Genomic DNA, 18,345 nt, shown 5'->3' with positions numbered 1-18,345 from the left:
CACATGATTATTTTAACAGATGTATAAAAAACATTTTATGGGTTTGAAAGTTATTTATGGTAAGAATGCATAACAAGCTAGAAATAAGAACCTTTCTTAATTTGGTAAAGGTTTTATATTAAAAACCTTCAGCAAGCATTATGCTTAAGTGAGAAATTAGATATATTCTCTTTAAGATTAGGCATAAGATGAGAATGCCCACTGTCAGTACTACCATTTAACATAGTTCCAGAGGAACTGACCAAAGGTATTGGAAAGAAGAAAGAAGTAAAAGTATGCAAGGATAAGGAAATTAGAAATAAAACTGTCATTATGTATAGTTGATAATATGATCATCTCCCTATAAAAATGAAAGAGAGTACAGTAATGTTATTAAGAATGAGAATTCAGTGTTAGAACCAAGGTCAAGTTTCAAAAACTCAGTAGCATTTCTGTACACCAGCAGCAGACTTCAAGAAAATATTTTTAATTGAATATTTAAAACATGAATATCTACTTAAAGGACATCATGCATAAAATTAAAAAGTTGAAAAAATGGAAGATTGTTTTTAATATCTAAAACTGATAGGAAATGAAGATCTAAAATATATAATAAACTCTTAAAGAACATTAACCAACAGATAGGAGCCCAAATGAAAAATAAAGAATATGAACAAGGAATTTCAGAAGAGGGACGCCAAAAGGCCAACAAGAATATGAAAGAGATACTCAAACTCATTAGTGATAAGAATTCAGATTAAAACAGTGAGCTACAGAATTACACACATTAGATTGAGAGTATTAGAAAGCTAGATAATGTCAAGGGTTGGCAGGAAGGAGGGGGTTACCACTGGTGAAAGTGTGGTCCAAGTATTTATTTGGCAGAGCACCTGGCAGGACTCAGACAAATTAAGTATAAACCCAGCAATTCTGTTCCTGGGTATATATCCCAAAGAAATCCTTGCAAAGTTCTATGCTAGGAGAAATATGAGGATGTTCATCGTGGCATTGTTTGTTGCAACAGAAAATTGGAAGCAATCTGGGTGGAAATCACTGGAAATGTGGATAGTTAAAACATGATAACTACAAACCTTGGAATACTATGCAGCAGTTAGAAGCAATGTAAACACAACAACATAAATAAATGATAAAAATGTAGAGATAAGTAAAATGAAACAGTAATAAAGAGAATGAGTTACACAGCACAATACCATTTATGCATATTAAAATTTAATGTGCGTAAGTAGGGGAGAAGGCATAAGATATAGTTAAGACAAGCTCAGCCGTGAGATAACTGTTGAAGCTGAGAGACGGGCACATGAAAGTTCATGATATTATACTCTCTTTTCTTTTTTATTTATTTAAAAATTTCCACTTAAAATATTAAAAAAATACATATATATAAACCAATACTCATGTTCTGAACATACATATAAAAAAAAGAGAACAGTGCAACAGATATTAGACTATCACATTAGAATGATTTCCTATGAGTCCAGGTCAGCAGCATGAGAGTGGAAATGAGAATAAAAGAAAATACATAAATAAATAAAGTGCTTTTCATGGACCAGTGATGACAGTGTGTCATGTGAACTAAGGAATGTGATTAACTCTATTTTCTATGCAAAAGGTACAGTGAAAAGGAAACCTTGGGCTTCCCTGGTGGCACAGTGGTTGAGAGTCTGCCTGCCGATGCAGGGGACACGGGTTCGTGCCCCGGTCCGGGAAGAGGCACAAAAGTGAGAGGCCCGCGTACCGCAAAAAAAAAAAAAAAAAAAAAAAAAGGAAACCTTTTTTTTATTTTTTTTTGAATCAGAATGATCTATGTTAGACTGTGGAGATAAAGGAACTATAAAAATAACTGTCTAATTATTAGAGTTCAGAAAACAATTTAATAGCTCTTCTAAGCAACCAACTCACCATACAAAACTATAGAAACAAATTAAAAATAAGTAATATTTATATTTTCAAGAGAAGTCATTTTTGACAATAATATTCATCACAGAAAACTAGCAAAAATCACTAAGCTGCTAACCAGAAATTAAGGGGAACAAATAGACTCTAAGTATCTACACTCAAAAAGAAGAAAAATAGAGAGCAAAGGAAAAAAAAATTCCTGCACCAGAGGCTGTATACTGTTTTAGTTGATTCACACAGTAGCAGAAGTGGAGTTTGTCACAGGAAAAATTTTATGCTGATATTGAAAAATTAGGACTTTTCAAAGTATTTCTGGTTTCTTCTGAAAAAAAATAACAAAATTTGATTTTACTGGTCTAATATTCCCACTTAGAAAGGATTCTAGAGCTAAACAAAAGTGTCCCATTAACAGGTCACATATTCTCCAAGGTTCCAGTGTACCTACCTGACACACAAAATTATTTAAAGTACCTTTTTTGCATTTTGTATTCTTTGTATCTCACTCAAAATTTTACCAAGTGTATTCAGAAATTTACTTAGTAACATAAGCATGTGAACAGTCATGGGAGACATGCACAGAATATAAGTGAAAGGATATGGTAAGTCAAAACAAATCTTTGGGGGCTCAAGAAATAGTGAAAAAGAGGTTTGGTATTCAGAGGTAATACTATTAGTATTTGAAACTATGACAGTGTTTTTTGGAGTGGTTAAAAAACACGCTTTTAATATGGTTAAGGACATAAATAAATTTAAAAAATACAGTGGATACTAGTTTCTGTAAAATTATTTTTTCAAGTTAAACTCTACTGAGTTATGCACACAGTTTTGACGGAAGCTTACTTAATCTCTTCTCCAGTCTTCTTAATTGGTTTGCACTCTTCCATAATACATCAATTTTATCAACTTCCCATTATAAATGAAATCTGATACTTCCTGTCAAGATGGTATTAGGGCATAAAAATTTGTTTCCGAAAATGAATGAATGTGGTTGTGAGGTTGCTTAGACAGGGCCAGTGACAAAAAGTAAGCAAGTTTAGCAAATTAAATTATAATTTGGCAGCCCTAACCATTTAAATTAGCTTATTTATGAGGCTATATTTATTACTTACCTTGAGTGTCTATTTTTTAAAGATCTTGTCTGTAAACCATATACCCTTCAATATCTACTTCCCATACGCAGAAACTGTTATCTTCAATAAGCATCTAAAAGAGAAACATAAGAAAATATCATGACTTTGAGGTTATAAATATTTTTCTACTTATTTTAACTATTAAAGGAGATCTTGAAATTATTTTTTATGATTTCTTTAATAACTGTGTGCAAAGGGAGGTATGTATCATAGGACATATTTTATGTAATTAAACAGTAATAATAATTCTTCCCTTTAGAAGATCAGAAAGTTTTGTGAAACATATATTTTGATTCCTGGCATAGAGTTTAATAGTTTCTATAAGTACTAATTTTATCTCGCTAACCTAGTTTCTATCAACATTTTTAAGAAATATAATTTTAAACACATTGATTCTGATGTCCTACATGAAAGTAGCCCTACCCTAGAAAATACTTCCCTTGTTCAGAATGAATAATTACCAAAAATATATTCTCAATTACATTTGAGTTGCCTATAAAAGTCAAAATCATAGAAATCAATTAGTTAAATATTCTGTCCTCATGAAAAGGTATTATTTACCCCTTATCACTTCAACTGCCCAATCAGTGCTTTACATCAACCTAGTAAAGCTTAGCAGGGGTCTTTTAAAAGAAATTGCCTCTAACAGAGAATTGGGATTATTCAGAGAAAATGCTCTTTGTTGAAATAATTTGATTCTGATTTCCTTTGATTTTTTAAATAAGCCTGAGACAAGCAGTTAGGGAAACAGGATTTGGATGCTACAGTGCCATACCTTTAGCATGTGGTTTTCAGCACTATGGATTCCAAAGCCAATCAATAACTTTTTGATTAGGAACATCATTGTTCCTTTCTGTCATTAGTGTAGATCCTTGTTTCAGTTGCAGCTACACATTAAAAACACCTGGGGCACTTCTAAATGTATGGAGACTCAGTCTCTTCCCTAAATATTCTGATTTAATTGGTATCACATGGGGGCCAGAAACTATTTTTCGAAAGCATTGAGGAAGGATATCTGTTCTGCAGGTTAAGAAACAATCTCACTGCAACTATTTGACTTAGTTTCTACAGATAACTAATAAGACATTAACTTAAAAAAAATACTTACTACAGATGTCTATGAAAACTAGTAAGATACTTGCTAATCTCACTACTCAATATTTAAAATGACTTCAAAGCTTCCATGACACACATAAACCTACCTCAACAATCTATATGTTAGATTACATGGATCCAAGCATGGCATAATGGTGGTTGTAGTGAATCCCAAACTATAATGCACTTAAGGACCAAAAGTACTACTTTAAAATAAAATATAGATTCCCAGGTGCCATGCCCAGAGATTCTGATTCAGAAGAACTAGGCTAATAGGAGTCTCTATTTTTAGAGGTATCTCTGGTGATCATAATACAAAAGGTCTACAGTCCCTGTAAAACAGTGCTCTAAGGGAGTTCCCTGACAGTCCAGTGGTTAGGACTCTGTGCTCTCACTGCTGAGGGCACAGATTTGACCCTGGTTAGGGAACTAAGATCCCGCAAGCTGCGTATCGTGGCCAAAAACAAAACAAAAAAAACAGTGCTCCAAGTATTTATAAATAGTGACTATTACTAGAACTTCATTATAAGCATTTATAAAAAAACTTCTTGAGTTTATTCTGCAGTTACATTTCTGATCTTTAAAGATAATTCTAAAACCCACTGGTAAAAAGTAACTTTAAACAAGAGTAAATAGGATTTCAGCAATAAATCAATGTAGTTAAGCTAAAATAATGTTTATGGATCATATATTTTGTAAGCTTTGCTATCCTCCTAAATAAACTGTGTACGTAATTGATAAAATACTTGTGGCCCAAAAAAGAGAAAATCAGGTTATATTCTATAATGAAAATTTAATCTAAAACCTCATATATAACTAGAAACATGCCCTCAATGTCTCAAAATTAACATTTTTTGTCCTTAACTTAGTGGGGGGAAAAAGCTACTCTAATATCATTTGCTCTGTTTAAATACAAGGCCAAGAAAACATCTTGATTCATTTTCCTCAAGAACATACACATACACACAAACATAACTTACTAAAAATAACATGAAATAGGCTGTTAACATTTTAGTTTTGAAAATTCTTATAAACAGGTCCAGAAGTACTTCACAATAAAAATAATATATTCAACATCACTTATTCTTTAGATTTTTTCTGAAAAAGAAAAGTCTAATAAACAGAGGTAAGTATCGGAGTCTCTGTTATACACAATAAAGATGGTAATCAACAAGTACTAAACCTTGAAAGAAAACTATAGATATTTTCTCTTATCTGCCTAAGATGGAAGAGCTCCTAATAAAGTATTCTTCCTACATGCATGTGCCACTAAAGACTAGGTTTTTCTACTAAGTTAACATCAATCTTAAGTTCGTGACCAAAGTCGATTTTTTCTCCCCGGCTTAGTGCTGCTTAACAGCTGGGCAACAGTCATGGACTTCCCAAATGTCTTCACAAAAAGGGAGCTATTCCACCTCTCAAACCAGTAGCAGAGGCTGTAAGTCTGCCTCTGTGATTCACAGCTATGAAATGAAGTCCCAGTGTCTTTTAATAGAAGACTCTTGATCTTCTATTATCTGACCTCAGCTGCCTTTTGCTGTTTATCTCTCATCTCTTGGTCAACCAAAAATTAGCTCAGATACTGCTTGCTCCTTAACGGAAATTTCCATCAACCTGACACTAAAGCTATCTTTCTCTTCTGACTTCCTTCACTCATTATTGCAAATTACTTAGCTAATTAATCAGGTACTCACTTGTGGTCCCTTATTTCTACTTTTGTTATTATTTAAGATTTAGCATGTTTTTCTAGTAATTAAGTACAGTGTTTTACAGTGATTAAGTGAGGCACCTAGCTTTTCTCTTTAGTATACTTTATGACTATGAATGCTTTAAAAATTGTAATCTCCCTATGCTGCATGAACTTTCCCATCTGTTCTGAAGACTATGGCACCTAACTCTCTTAATGCCTAATAAGCCAGGTAATTTTGTCTGAGAGTAATAGCGTAATAATCACTGGTATTAATAGCAACTAAATTAACAAGAATGAACAATTTTCAGTAAATTAGAATCTATTTAAATATACTTAACACAGAAGTCATAGGGAACATGGTTCAGTGTTTCCTTAGGAAAACCACCTGTTTTAAGAAGAACCAATAACTCTAAATCACACAATACTTTACATCACCAAAGAATTCACAACCTATATATATTACTCTTCAATGATTAAAAATACAGACTTCTAGATAATGGACATTAGGTATCTCCAACATTTGTCATATAAGTTGCTAAAACTTCCTCCTTGCTTTTAAATACAGTAGTAAGAACTAACATTTATTGATTTCTAAATTCTATGTAGCATTAATTAATTTAATCCTCACAGCAATAGTAAGAAATGCTTTTATCATCTACATTTTACAGATAAGTAAGTTGAGGAAGAGAGAGAGTAACTTGCCCAATGTTTCACAGATAATAACTGGCAGAGCTGGGTTTTCAACTCATGCAGTCTACAATTAACTATAGCATTTCATGAAACCCTCATCCATTAGCTCTGGTAGCCTTATCTAATACATCCTCATATCATTTCCGCCTTACGCCTTCCACCCTTTTGCAGTTTATCAGGTTTCCCACAGAAAGGAAAATGTCATGGTGGTCTACTTCCAACACTTCTTCCTCACAATAAGATGATTTCTAAGTTCTCATTTAGCTCTACATGCTTCCTATTATTTCTGTACCATTTACATAATAAAGCCTCTGTGATATAAAGGGTGTATCCTAAAAACCTCAGTCTTGCTTCTGAATGTAATGTACTATAAGCCTAATCACATTAAAATCAATGAAGTATGGTTCAATACTGGGATATAAAACTTACGGTTTTAACTCAATTTTTTCTACAAAAAAATTTGCCTTCTTAAAATATCACTGCACTCCCAAGTTTAAAACATGGCAGTTTTTATAGGAAGAAAACATGCTTTCTACTTCCCTGAGCTATGGAATTATATTTAACTAAACTTTTACAGGTTATTGCTTTCATACCATTAGCAGTATGCAATTTCATAGCCCTCAAGATCCCATTTATTCTGATCTGACAGTGATGTAAAATTTTTTTTTAATTCACAAGTTTCATATATGGCTGAATAGAAACAGATTATAGAAAGAAATTATAGAATAAAAAAACCTCACAAAGTCTTAACAGAAAACAAACATTCAAAGAATTAAAAATATTTTTAGCCTATGTTTGCTTTCTTAAAGTTTCCAAATTTCTTCAGTACAAGAGCTCTAATCATGCAATCCATGGAAGATTTGTTTTCTCAACTGTTTTTATCATAGAGAATAATCTTAGCCTGAGCATATTCAAGCCATTCTTAGTGCCAGTTAGGACCATTATTAGATTTATTCCAGATCATTCTTTTAGTGGATCTGGAATAACTTTTATATATGTTTTTTTGTAGCTATTCTATTTTTTTGTGGTAAACAGCCTAAGAGGCCCTTATTGAGTATGCCCAAGTCACTTTCAAAAACAACCAACCATAGGTTATTCTAAATCCTGTCCACCAAAGTAAGCCTTGTCTTTAGTCCTCTTGCAACTTGTCCATATGATCTGGCTTCAGTAGGAAACTATAAAGTCCAAAGCAACTGAAGTTCTCTCTATGAAAGTTGATAATAACCAGGGTATTCAAAGTATTCACAGTAAATGATATATTTTCATTAAATAAAGAAAAAATAGCCATCCTTTTTTTTTTCCCTACTAGCATTCTCTAAAAACAACCATCTGGTCTAGGCAGGGTATCTCTTCAGCTAAAATAAATAATCAATTTGGTTGTGACAGACCTCCTTAATTACATCTGTTATTTGGAGAATACTAGTGAGTGATTTTTTGGCTACACTAATATGCAAACACCTTGAGAACTGACCTTTCTGGAGAGAAAAAACTAAGTACAACATTTTGCCAAAATACAGTACCAAGAACACACATATGAATATTCTGGCAATACTAAATTCAACTTTAATCTTATTATCCTATTGGGCTTGTTGATAGACAATTAATGAGCTAATAGAGTTGCAGCCAGTAAATGGGTTGGCAGCTCATTTATTACTATAATTCTATATAGTCTCTCATAAGGTTCTCATTCCTCAACTACTATGGAATGAGAACTCAAGGTTGACAAAAATGAGTAAGTTGTAGAGAAAAAAAATGGATTGGGAGAACGAAATCAAGTGAATATGAAGGTCTGTGTTAATAGGTTTACATTCAATAAAACAAAAATTTTTTAAAGGAATCATTTCATTTATCCTTCCATGTGTTAGAAATTTTCAGGGACTTCCTCAGAGGCAGTGCTATAGAAACAGTATAAAGCTATTTATAGGATAAATAGCTATGATGATGTTGATGCTATCTTCTTATCTTCTCAGGTTCTGCCTCTTGCCTCCTGAGTCCTCTCCCAGTAGTCTCTCAACACATTTCTAGCAGTTTATCCCCCCCTTTATCTTTTTGTGTGTGAGTGTGTTTGTGGCTTCCTTAAAAAGTCACTACCACTGACATAACCTCAGTTTTCTTTTCTAAAACATCATATTCCTCTTTCTCTGATTATCATCACCAACAGGAGTTGCCTACATTTTCAGAATGCCAGAAATGAAGTACTTTTCAATGCTGGAAAATTCTATAGAGGAGGAAAAAGAGGGAAGAAATGTAAGGGTGACAACAACTACAGATTTCACTGTTCAGGATTGTGCTAAAAGGGTAGATGAGATTACTGGACAAGAGACAGGGATATCAAAGAAGGAATTTCAACATCAGAGGGTATGCTTAAATTCCTTCTGAAACATGGTAACCTTGAAGGCCCCTTCCAACTCCACGATTCTTTGAATTTATGATTAGGAATCACAAGTTTTATGAGCAAACAAGAGAAGAATGTTTTGAAAAAAGCATTCACAAGTCAAACACCAAAGTTGTACTGCCTCCTTTTGGAGGAAGACAACAGAAATTCATGAACATTTAACAGAGTATCACTAATTTTTTAAATTCTAAAGCAATATGGCAAAATACAGGCACTAGTCGTACCAGTCAGCAATTTACTACCTAACATATTTAACTAACCCCAAGGTTAAAACCTTGGGGTTTAAATATTATAAATTGATCATGAGCCAACATGAAGAATAAAACCAAAACCTGGGGAATGATGCTGAACTTCATGCCACCAAAGGAAAGAACTGGAATTTTGCCTAACAAAAAAGATGTTCTGGGGCTTCCCTGGTGGCGCAGTGGTTGAGAGTCCACCTGCCGATGCAGGGGACACGGGTTCGTGCCCCGGTCCGGGAGGATCCCACATGCTGCGGAGCGGCTGTGTCCGTGAGCCATGGCTGCTGGGCCTGCGCGTCTGGAGCCTGTGCTCCACGACGAGAGAGGCCACAACGGTGAGAGGCCTGCGTACCGCAAAACAAAACAAAACAAAAAAGATGTTCTGCTGCTGCTGAAACAGACAATGGGTCCATGACCTCGTGTGCACGTGCACGCACGAGAGAGAGAGAGAGAGAGAGAGAGAGAGAGAGAGAGAGAGAGAGAGAGAGAGAGAGAGAGAGAGAGAGAGAGAGGGAGAGAGACCACTGTTTTTGTGCACAAAAATTAGGAGGCCTTAAAGAAGTTTCACATATTTTCCAGTATATTAATGGTGCTACAACAACATTTTGGGGCATTTGACATAAAAGACACTGACATCTCAAAGAACACTATTATGAAGAAAGATTTCATGAATCTATCATAAATCCAGTCCACTGCCTAAAAAGAAATCCAGATCCAGAATATGAACCATGTTTTATTTACATGGTGGTAACAAAGATAATAGGTCTAAAATAATAGGTCCACTGTATTTAACTGAACAAATTACTACAGTGTTATAGGAGCTTTAGCAGAAAATATTGAATCAAAACTCAGAAAAAGTCTCTTTGGAAGATGTTCTCTATATAAAAACAAAATCATGTAAGTTAAAAAATTAATAAGATATGCTAGACTCATTAATTAGTACTTGTTAGTTAAGACTAATTTGAGAGAAAACTAGAGGGAAGATATATTTACATTAACTTATAGAAAAATTTTAAATAAATACAATTTAAAGTATGTGCATACAGACTAAAAATTGCTCTCTTGTAGATATTTTTTAAATAAGCAGCTTCACAATACAGCTATAGATTATTAAAACTGGCATAAAAAGTGCTCCTAGGCAAACACCAAATTTATGCTATAAGACTTTTTAAACGTCCTTTAATATGTAAATACCCTCCTTCCAATATTTATAACATTGATAATGTAAAGAAAGCATAATCTTTTTATATAACATATACTTTATATATAACACATAGTTTATATAACACATGTAAAGCCAAAGTGACTTTTCAAATTATAAACAAAACAGCCCTCCAAAATGATGAATCATCACTCCTCATTAATGGAAATAAATATTCAAGGTAATATCCTAATAAAAGAGACTTTAGCCAATATAACTGAAAAAAAGCAACAAGTGGTTGTATATTGGGAGAATATTAAAAAGTTATAAAAGAAAGAAATGGAGGGAAAAAAACCAAAATGAAAATTACCTACATAACCAAATCAAATTCTACCACAATTTCCAACAGAAACAAAAAGATAGCAGGGAGAGGTGATAGAGCTCTGTGCAAGGAGGTGAAGTCCCCATATGTCAACCCATTGAAACAATAAAATGACAAGCAGAGAAAATGCAAATAAATGCACAGAAGAATAGGAATATCATCCTTAGTGATGTCTGAAAAACACGTTAATGTGACTAAAGTATCAAAGCCACAGTGCTTGGAGGAACCACTAGGATCTGACCTTCTGTAGATTTTTGGTGCCGGCACTCATAACAGCAAAAGAAACCATATTATGTAAGAAATTCTGTGAGCTGCAGTAATGACTGATTTTATGACATCTGGAAACAGCTATCTTTTACCAAAAGAACAATATTTCAAAAACAATATTTCAAATCCTACCAAGAACAGCTCAATATTATGCCAACTTGTCAAATAATGAAGAGTTTTGTTGGAGAAAATAACACACTGCCAAAGGAATAAATTCCTTATAAACAGAAAAAGATGTCTGGATTACACAAATTACCTCTAGGATTAAACAAAGATGGGGTCATTATTGACTCGGTGAAAGATAATTGAGAAATAAAAAAATGAAATCCAAATATGAGCACAAATGCAACCAAAAAGAGCTTCTGAGTCACTCTTGTTTATTAGAGATTTTTCAGGTTTAGAGGATTGTCCTGTCAAGATTTTGTGGATGTATGAAAAATTAATGGAATATCATTTTAGATCTTTCAAAGGTGACAAGTCAAATGCTATACATATAAAATGTGAAGTCTTTCCAGAAATTTGTTCCATCTTCTCTGTTTATAATGAGCTGAATGACTATGCAGAAAAATACTTGAACGTTTAAACCACAGATTATAGGCCATTTTTCTCTGAGTGATTTAAGTCTTAATACCACCTCTCATATATAGCTTTAAATGCTACTTAAAATTAGTCGAATATTAAATGTTCCAAACATGGCCAGCATTTATAATGCTGTGATCTTCTGATGATTCCTTAGCACTGAGAATACAGCTGTAGGTACCATGGTAGATACAGAAATAATAAAATGCACCCTATATAAATATACAGTAAGTAGATCTTTAACTAGGTACAGTAAACTGCAAATTAATATGTGGAAGGAAAACTTAGTATGATGGGTTCATGTTCGGTAAAAATTAAATATAAAACGTTTAAAATATTTACTGATTGGCTGGTTGCAACAGAGAGCAAATGAAGCAAAAAATGAAATATTCAGTTCTTTTATATAAAAATAATAGGAAGAAATGATCTCAAAGCAGTTAAAAAAATACAAGAGCAAATGAAGCAAAAAATAAAATGAAATATTCAGTTCTTTCATATAAAAATAATAGAAAGAAATGATCTCAAAAGCAGTTAAAAAATACGAAATATTGTGATACAAACCAAGAAAAAATGTATTCATTCACTGAAATCTGCATTTCAAATAATTTTTCTATCACACAAAAAGGTGAAAGAATAAATACTCTCAGTCATTTTCTGTTGCTCCCAGATTATGAAATTAAGAGATTAGGTTTTTAGCAAATTTGAACATACACTATATAGATTATTAGGTAAAAATCATCATTGTTTTATTTTTCTTGGATGTGGATAAAGAAGACGTAACAAGAAGAAGGTTATAAATGAGAGCAAATTCACATTTGGAAAAGCAAACCGAAAAAGTCTTTACAATAACAATACAATTTTTGGTCAAAGAACCATAAATCGCAAGTTTCTTCCAAACTATTGCAAGTTCATAATTTAAAAAAAATTGTTGACTGCAAATAAAGGCAATGTATGTTATCTGGATATCGATCAATCATCAATCAATATAACTGAAAAGGATCATACAATAAAAGTTTAGCAGAAATCTCAAGGAAGGAATTCTCAGTTATACCTGATCCTATAAATGTGTCTTAAAAAACATTAAAAATTAATACAGTATTCAAATCTTTACATATCTATCCAAATATTAGATATATCAAGATTATGATATTAGATATATCAAGATTATGTATCTAATGTTTGGTCAGAATGAACAGTGTGGCTATACCAGTTGTTAAATACTAAATAGTAAAAGACTTCCACACTTGTTGGAAAATAGCCACTGCTCCAACCTCTCCATATGTCCCCTTCTCTCTCTTGTGGGGGGAGGGACCTCTCCCCCCACCAGAGTTCTCCATGTTCTAATCCCTAAGGAGCTAACACTTGGCAGAGCATAAGGCCTACAAGACCCTGGCATCCACTATGGTTGGTGCTTGGACCATACCAGCCCTTACATAATTCGAACCTCTCCTCTGTTAATAAGACAGGGCACAAGCTTTAAGCTTGGAGTCAGAGAGACTATATTACAGCAGCTCTGCTATTTGAGTAAATCACTGGATCTTTTTGAAATTTCAACTTCTTTTGAAATAAAGTTATTACTAGCTACCTAGTAGGGCTGATTGTGGATTATGTGAAATGACATAATGGGCTTATTATTAGCACACGGTAGGCATACCATTTACTTTCTCCTCACCTTACTAGGAACATAGTAAATATTACATGGAAAAATAAGCAAAAACTGCAATCCTTTATCACAAATGGGTCATGTTTTAAATATTCATTTTTGAAATGAGTAGAATTAGAATGAATGTTCCCCATAGTAATCATTATATAAAAGTAGTTATGGGCTTCCCTGGTGGCGCAGTGGTTGAGAGTCCGCCTGCCGATGCAGGGGACGCGGGTTTGTGCCCCGGTCTGGGAAGATCCTACATGCCGCGAAGCGGCTGGGCCCGTGAGCCATGGCCGCTGAGCCTGCACGTCCGGAGCCTGTGCTCCGCAACGGGAGAGGCCACAACAGTGAGAGGCCTGTGTACCGCCAAAAAAAAAAGCAGTTATGTATCTTAACAATTTTATAAATTCCAATCTTATCCATAATGCACTGTTCTCATACATGAAAAATTTATTGGGCATTCATATATGATAAGCACCATTCTAAGAATTTTACATTTAAGTTATTTAATCCTCAAAAACTCTTACAGAGTAGTATGTTCTTATCATGCCCACTTAACAAACGAGGAAATCAAGGCAAGGTGAAGTAACATGTGCTTGGTCACATTAGCTCGTTGAGTGGCAGAGCCAGGATTTGACCAAGGGCCTATGTTCCTCCTAATCACTATACTGTATTGTCTTTGGAGTTATATAAATCATAAAACCTATAAATACTTATAAAAAGTAAAACACTGAGAAGAAATACATAGTAGTTTCTCAATTTGTGATATAAACAAAGCAGGTCAAACTGAGCAAAAGAAGAAAAAAGAGTGCTATACTGAATTTATCTTGCATGCTGGTGGTTGGAGGAAAAGCAGGCTAAGACAAATTACATTTATGGAGACACCAAGTTTGTCTATTGTCAAAGGCTTTAAATGCTGCTATCATTGGTTCTTCATCACAGTTAAACTTCCTGAGTTATCTTTCCTTTTCTTATTTACATATCTATCATAGGTTTTACAAAATGACACTTAAAGGGTGGAAAATCCAGCAGGAAATCTATAGTCCCTAAAATGGGCTTGATTTCTCCCTCCTCTTTCAGGGTAAGTGTCCTTTTAAAGACAGCCTGCAAACAGTTTGCAACTGGTTTCGGCCTGGGCTCCCCAAACTGGATTATCAACAGTGACCAGGCTCTTGCCTGGCACCTTTCCCTCAGATCAAGAGAATGGGCATATTTGATCCAAGGGGGTTAAACTCAGCCACTGCCTGACTCTATCTTCTTCAAACTAGACCTAGGCCTTCTTTTTACCCTTGAGACTCCTCTGAATGCTCTGTGACCATTTCTGGCTTTGAAAGGTTACTTTTTAAATTCACTTCTTGGTGTGCTAAATAATTTATCTCTAACACTCTTAGTATTTTTAGATTGCTCTTAATATTTTCCTCTGAGCAATGAATTACATTTTACTGCTAGAATCAAGGTGGCCGTTAAGTATTTTATTCATTTATTTGGTATATTAAATGCTCTGAATGCTAGTTTCTAGTCTCTCAGGATCTTATTACTTTATTATTTTGTTTTCAATTCTTAGCATTTTTAGGTATCCCTAAACATTTATATTTGAGCATTTTAAGAGTATTAAGGTTTGTTTTAATTTAGACTGTAGGTTTCAATATATTTTTTGTTAGAACTATATTTAATTTTTTGGTTAAAATGCATTTTTTCTTACTTCCAGTGTTGAGACTTTACTATTTATATTGATTCTAGTATTTTAAAGTTATGTTTAGAATTTTAATAAAAGGGTGACCATGTAAGACCCTTTTACTTACATAACTTCGCTAATTTTTACCAGTATTTGGTAGCTAGTAATTTTAACAGTTTTGTATCATACAAAATACTATCATACTAAATATTTTCAGTCCCAAACAATTAATAGATAACCTTTACAACTGCCCATTTACTCTAAACAATTTATCATAACAGTATAAAATAAATTATACCAGCAAAACGGGAAGGATTCTCATCTTTGGGTTTATTAGTTATCTTAGTGGGGTTTCCAAGGAAGCAGACCCTGAGACTAGGACTGAGTGGACATAATTTATTTGGGAGGTTCAGCGAAACTGGTAGGGGAGGGGGCAAGGTGATAAGAGAAGCGCAGGCAGCTAATACAGGGTACATTATTAAGCTAGGTATCACAGAAGCCAATAGAAACAATCTAATGGGGGAACCTGGCAAATGGTATAAGATACATGTCTCAGAACTGCCTAAGCCAAGGACAAGAAGCTGAAACCTATCACTCATTGCTTAAAGTTTTCCCCCAGTAGCTTCCAGCAGCTCAAAGGCAATCCTATGGCTTAGATGCAGGTGCTGGCCTTTGGAAGGCTGATGTGTACAAAACAGTGAAGGGCTACAAGAGCATATGGACAGAGTACCACATTACCTATTAAAGCTGTTAGGTAGCCCCCAATCGCCACAGTGATCATTCCAACAAAGTAAATTTAGCCCAAAATGTTGGTGAAATTTTGGCAAACCAGTTCTGACTGGAAGCTGAAATTAGATATTGGTGACAATATCTAAGTATTGGGCTGTCCAAACAGTTCGTTCGGGTTTTTCAATAAGATGTTACAAAGACCCTAACAAACTTTTTGGCCAGCCCAATATTACTACTAAAAAGGTAGTTTGTAACTTCTCAATTCAAAATGCTAACCCAATAGGAGCCTGGTACAAAGACACTAGGAAACATATAAGTTCAAGGAATAATACCAGCCTATGATTTAACTCTTTCAAGAAATAATCCTTACCGATTCCTATAATGTCTCAAACTCCAGCAAGGACCAACACCCATCAGAACAAAGAATGTGAAGCATCAAACCAAATAATCAGTCTGGCCGGTCCCTAATAAATGGCTACATTCCTATTGCAACTTGAAGGCCCATGGTATTAAAAAAAAAATCAAAGTATGGATAAAGTCATTTGGAGGATCCACAAACGCTTTCCCCGAAAAGACAATACTGCCCTGACCTAAGTAAAATTTCTGTTACTCAGATTTGAATTCTTCCTCAGCTTTAAAGTCTTTCTTTGCTCCTCTTACTATTCATCCGAGTTGCATCTTAGAGCCTCCTCCTTTTGGAGTATTCGATAGCATTTATGTTTCTTGGGGTCAGTTGATAGTTGCTGACCTGGAGAGCTCAGGTCCAGGTCCTGGTGTTACCATAATGCCAGAGCTCCTGTGGTCAATGTGATGTCAAATCTGATGGATTCCTATTTCTGGATCTTCACTCTGCTCAATGTCTCACTTTGGATTAGTGCTTACAGCCAACTGGATAGCTAAACCAAACTAGATGGCTGTCTTGAGCTCTGTGGGCCATATAGGGGCATCTTTGGTCACATACTACCCACTGATGTAGGTTTATTAAAAGAGCGGTGATCTTTCAAAAGCTAAACATACCAGTGAGAAAAATAACTGTATATCAACTATGTATCTGTATCAAGCAAGATCAATACTGTAGCTATGAAACTGAATTGTAGTTGTGATTTTTTGCAGAGAACAGAGAAAAAAAGGTGGAAAGCAAGTGCTGTGTGAAAGTAAAGAAATGACGTTTCCCCTTAAACTGTGCCATGTTACTTATCATTCTATTTGGGACAATTATGCATGCATTTACTTGCTCTGAATTATATTTTTACGACATAGTTGCCAAGCATTGGTCTATCTCTACTGCAGAAAGTAGCGCCCCAGACTTTGTCAGAGCACCTCTGCTGTCACTCTGTGGGTTCTGTGGTTCTCAGACTTACTTTTAAAGTGTGAATGCACGAGGTGGGTATTTTTGAGGGGGTGGAGTTGGGGGAGAGGTAGTAGGAAATGAAAAGGGTAAGAGATTCATCTTGGAAACATATTTTCCTTCTCAAAATGAAGAAGTCTGGTAAAGAAATATAGCACATAAAGCACTAAAAACTTGGGAAAAAAAGAATAAAATTGTACTTTCGTATATTTTTAAAAGAGCAGTTTGCAATATAAAATTATATACTATTAATAACTCTTGAGTAAAACATCATTTTATGTACAATATGTCTAATTTCTTATCATCTCAATTTTAATAACAAGAATAACAGAAATTTATAGCTGGGCAGCAACATGGACGGGCCTAGAGATTATCATACTAAATGAAGTCAGAAAGACACAAATACTATATGATATCACTTATATGTAGAATCTAAAATATGACACAAATGAACTTATCTATCAAACAGAAACAGACTCACAGACATAGAGAACAGAATTGTGGCTGCCAAGGGGGAGGGAAGGGTGGAAGAGGAATGGACTGGGAGTTTGAGATTACCAGATGCAAACTATATATATAGAATGGATAAACAAGAAGGTCCTACTGTATAGCACAGGGAACTATATTCAATATCCTGTGATAAACCACAATGAAAAAGAGTATGTAAAAGAATACATATGTATGTATAACTGAGTCACTTTGCCATACACCAGAAACTAACACAACATTGTAAGTCAACTATACCTGAATAAAATACATTTTAAAAAGAAGAAATTTACAGCTAGAAGAAACCTTAGTAATCTCCCAGACCTTGCTTCATTTTCAAGAAAAGAAAACAGAGCTAAATGGTTGACTTGCCGAAGGTCGTAACAGCGATAAAAGGGCTAGGATCCAGGTCTCCTCATTTCCTCTCAAATGTCCATTTCACAAAAAACTTTAAAATACTATTAACATAGTTTTTACGCAATTTGCAGAGCTTTTCATCTGTGCTCCACAACATAATACCTTCTTCATATATGTACTTGTAGGAAGTATTATAAGCATTGCACCACCTCCGAACTTGAGCATATTTCAAATCTGTATGTCTTTTAATTATTTTCTCACTAACAGTGTGAAAGGATGTTTGTGTACGGCTATATATATTATATATATATATATATAAAATATTATATTATACACCTTATATTATATTATACACCTATATATTATACATCTTGACTGTTAACAATTCCATTAACATGAAATACATCTGAATTACTGTAATTCTTTTAAAATTTACAGCAAGTCACCAGTCTCAAAAGATAAAGAGCTATTTTCTGAAAGTCACACCTTCTAAAATTAAGCAAAGTGTGGAAAAGGGGGATGTGGACATGTAAATTAAAAAAAAAATTATCCCAGCACTTTAACCCAAAGTTTTTCTCCCCTGCCCACGTTTTTT

At 34.2% G+C, this 18,345-nt stretch overlaps 1 protein-coding gene across 13 annotated transcripts in view; it reads right to left on the bottom strand.

The window, feature by feature from the left end:
- Positions 1 to 18,345, bottom strand: part of MBD5 (methyl-CpG binding domain protein 5) — a 404,533-nt gene that overhangs the window by 263,655 nt on the left and 122,533 nt on the right. For all 13 annotated transcript variants that reach the window (XM_079924733.1, XM_079924731.1, XM_079924740.1 and 10 more), the window contains one exon: positions 3,006 to 3,099. The gene's annotated coding sequence lies outside the window, so the exon portion shown is untranslated. The remainder of the gene's footprint in view (positions 1 to 3,005; positions 3,100 to 18,345) is intronic.

Source organism: Stenella coeruleoalba, assembly GCF_951394435.1.
Source record: "Stenella coeruleoalba genome assembly, chromosome: 6".
NCBI lineage: Eukaryota > Metazoa > Chordata > Mammalia > Artiodactyla > Delphinidae > Stenella > Stenella coeruleoalba.
Note: the sequence above shows the minus strand (reverse complement) of the source record. Positions and strands in the feature narration are given on the sequence as shown.